Here is a 4,449-nt window from a genome sequence, read left to right on the forward strand (position 1 = left end):
TCTCTTTGCTAAATCCTGTGAAATCTTCATGGTTGAAATGGTGAGTCAACATTTCACTCAGCAAACTGTCATCTGGAAAAATTCTCTAATGACTATCTCATCAGTGCAGGAAGTAGAGCGAGCTGATTCGGGACCTTGTGCAATGACGACACAGACACCACCTCTGGATCAGCATGGAGAAAAACAAAGATGGATGGTGATGAACTTCCAGCAGGGTAAACATTCTCCTCCCACACCTGTGAACATCCAGTAATTGGACGTTGAGATATTGGACTCATAAAGTCCCTGCTTGTTGGTTTTCCAATCTGGTTAATTGTTCGGGTATTTATAAAAGACAGGAGAGAGTAGACTTCAGCAGTGGAGAAGACAAGCTACACCTGTCTGGTGGCCTCTTTAACGGTGTGGTTTGCTGGAAAACTCAACGGCTGACAAGAAGAGAATAAAAGCATGAGTAACGAAGGACAGCTCTTTCCTGGCAAGGTCCATTGATCCTGTGGTGGTAGTGGGAGACAGCAAGATGGTGGCCAAGCTGGGATCTCAATGGAGAACATGCATAAGATGGGCGAACTGCTTAAAGGAGCACGAGGCAGGATTGAGGCAGGATTTATGAAAAAAATTCGTATACGTTTTAAGTTTTCTAGTAATAATGTCAGATGAAGCGTTCCAAACCAAAACGAATGAGCCCTCTAGCGCAGGGGTAGGCAATTCCGGTCCTCGAGGGCCGGTGTCCTGCATGTCTTAGATGTTACCCTGCTTCAGCACACCGTGATAAAAGTACCTGTGTCATTAACAGAATTGTGCAGCCCTGGATGACAAGCTGATGACGATGATTAATTAGAATCAGGTGTGTTAAAGCAGGGAAACATCTAAAACATGCAGGACACCGGCCCTCGAGGACCGGAATTGCCTACCCCTGCTCTAGTGTATCTCTCCGTTGCCTTGAACAGGCTGTGTGCTGCAAAATGTGCTGCAATTGTGGGGCCGAATTTCCCGCGCTGTCCTGCGGATGTGACGTCAAATGACGCTGCATGCACGTTCTCCCCGTTCTCCCGTGCCGGCTTCGCTGTTGGCTGCAGTACCCCCGACGGCCGTCGTGGCGAAGGGTGGCACTAGAGAGTCTCATTTCTTAAAGGAGCCTCATGCTCCTTTAAGAGGAAGCGTTCCAACCATGGATCTATAATATTAACTGGATACAGTGCCCAAAATGGCCGCCCATTCATTTCAATGCATTCTGCTCAGCCAGCGCATGTGCCGAAAAAATCTCGGACTTCCTGGTTTACTTCCGTGTACACGGGCCCATAGAGCATGCGCAGTTGAGTCACCTCCCATGATGCTCTGGGGCCTCCCATCATGCCCCGGGGCAACATCAATGGCACCGACACGGCTGTGACGTCACGCCCAGAAAGAGACTTTTCTTTGACTTTTCTGGCCGTTATAAAACATTTTTGACGGATATAAAGTCCATGACTTAAAAATATAGAATACAAAGATTAGTAATTGCCGGGGATTACAGCTGGAGGTTCCTGTGAACAGTTTTAGAGGCTTCTCTCTTACTATTGCAGTCTATGGGAAAAAAGCTTTCTGGGCCCCATGGGATTTTTTGTTGCAGTACCGCGGCTGGCCACTGGAAAAAAACGGCACACCTTCTGAGCGCGAGACTGGGGGGCTGGTTCCAACAGGTCTTTCCTCCATATAAGTTGGAACCAACCATTCAAGGATGCACACTTCTCCTGCAATCGTGATCAGTCCATTATTTATAACATCGTGTTGAAAGCTCAATATCTTTGACAGTAAATGTCTACACATATTTACAGGCTGTTAACAGTTGCAGATATTTGAATTACTGACCGTATTGAATTTGTTGTATTTATCTGCACCATTTAGTTGCACCCACATGCTATCTACGCTATTTAGAGCAACACCCATGAGTTCTGACACCTTCTTTTTCCTTTATTATGCACCTGATACTTACTTATTTGATTTATACCAGTTAATACTTGTTTTGAATTCTGTGCAATAGACTTCTTCCTGTTGAAACAATGTGAATTTCCTCACTGTGGAACTAATAAAGGATTATCTTTTTTGTACATATTTTTCATGTGGTTTCCCTGATGACCAAATTGGTTTTTACATGTCTTTTCAACAGAAGAATTGTACATTATATAATTGAACATTGTAAACTCTAACCTAAATAACCCCACAAACCTTTTGTTGCAATACTATCTTTGAAATCCTATACAGAGTCATAAGGGTCTGCTTGAGCCTAACCCAGCTCATTACAGGTGACAAAGCAGGGGTACACCCTGGACAAGTTGGCAGGCCATTGCAGGGGCACTTAATAGACAGACAGCTATACACACTCACACTCACTCCTGCAGGCAATTTAGAATAATCAATCAACCTAACATACTTGTTTTTGGACTGTGAGAGGAAGCCAGAGTACCTGGAAAAAAAGCACAAGGGGAACACGCAAACTCCACACAGAAAGACTCCTGCTGGAGACTTATTGTGTCACTTGGCTATTAACTTTGCCTTTTCCCTCAGAACATATACATAAGACAAATGGTGACCTCTTAAATTGGGGAAAATGAGCTCACTCTAGAGCCAGGGCATGGTTTCTTCATGTTGAGCCCCTCTAGGAATATAGATAGATGGATAGATATCATGGATGGATAGATAGCAGCTCATCAAAACATAAAAAACAACCACACTTCCACTCACACAATAAAAGCACATTAATATTAAAATAAACATGAAATAAAAGGTTAAAAAAATATATAGCACTGCAACATGTCAGAGTTGGGCCACGAGGAAGAGGAACTATGCCGTCTAATGACTAAAAAAGGCACTCTATGAAAGTACTATTATTTTACCTTTTTTTATTATTTTACCTTATTTTCTTATAATCTCTATCCAGGTAGGCAATAAATCATGTTACTTTGATGCACGGTGGAAATTCAACTTTTGTTTTGACTTTTGTTTTGTTTTTCTGTTTCCATTGGTTAAGTTACGTTTGGTCAAGAACACTACTTCATTTGGAAAATGAAAATAGCATGTTTCCCCTTCACAGTATTAACCAGATGTCATTAAACTGAATTTCTTTGGTTAGAAGAAGGAAGAGGAGCCCATTGGAGATCTGACATGCGTTCATGTCACCATCCTCCAGGGATAACTTTATTACAAACATAACTAAAGGTTACAATTGTAACAGCTTGTTTCTTGGGTGATCACAGTCTTTTCTTTATGCCTTGCTGCATAGCTGCATATATATTTGTATGCCCTTACTTATATTTCTTTTCAGATTTAAAGTTTTGCCTTTGATTTTATCTGCACTTTCTGTAGTGTGTGAGGGGCTATCTTCCAGCTAGAACTCTGAACTTTTAAGCCGATGTGAAGCTGAGCACGGCTTTAGATACTTATGCTGGATATCTTTTTTTGGCAGTCTTGCCTAAAAAGAGTAAATGACAGGACTTTTCCTTTTACGAGGCCATAGCTTAGATTGTAAGTCAGTGTCATCTCTCTAAATCACCTCTCAGAACCCATCAGTGTAAACGGTTTCCTCTGTTTCCTCTTTGCCTCATTTGATGCTGGTTTTTAAAAGAGGGCAAGAGAAAGGAACAGGAGGAGTTGACTAGGAGGGATGAGCAAACAAGTGCTGGAACAGACAGGCAGACAAAGAGATGGATGGCTGGACAGAAGATTGTTGAGGAGAGGAATAGAAAGAAAGTCCTGAATGCTGCTGCTGCAGGGTGTGCTGACGTGAGGAGTGTTCCCAAACACAGTTAGTAGCGACTGCAGACCAACTGCATTACCATACACACAACACACACACACACACACACACACACACACACACACACACACACACACACACACACACACACACACACACACACACACACACACACACACACACACACACACACACACACACACACACACACACACACACACAGTGCCTGAGGGAAAACGCTGCTCGCAGGCACAGCTGAATGGAATGGGGACAGACTCTCCTGTTCTGGTCCGGAAGAGGTCACTGTGTACTTCAGCACCATTCATTTGTTAAGGTGTGTGTGAGTGTGTGTGTGTGTGTGTGTGGGTATGTGTGTGTGCACGCATGTGAAAGACAGATCCAGGGAGAGAACGAGAGAGGGCGCACATCAAAATATGTTACTCTCTTTGACAGTGTTAATATTTTCAGGCAAAATCTACAGGTGTACGTGAAGCCACGCGTGTTTTTTTTTTTTTGCACTAGTGTGCTCTAAAAATGTATGCACCCCCTTTCTTCCTCTCCTCCATTTCCCTTTACTTTTCAGCCTGCGCTTCCTCGCTGAGGTGCGTATCATTGGATCAGTAGCTGCTGCCTGCCCGACTGTCCAATCGCATCTAGCAGGAGGAAATAGAGAGAAAGAAAGCGAGGCAGCGAGAGGGAGAGGGGGGAGGAGAAAG

This window comes from Cololabis saira, chromosome 6, assembly GCF_033807715.1.
Source record: "Cololabis saira isolate AMF1-May2022 chromosome 6, fColSai1.1, whole genome shotgun sequence".
NCBI lineage: Eukaryota > Metazoa > Chordata > Actinopteri > Beloniformes > Belonidae > Cololabis > Cololabis saira.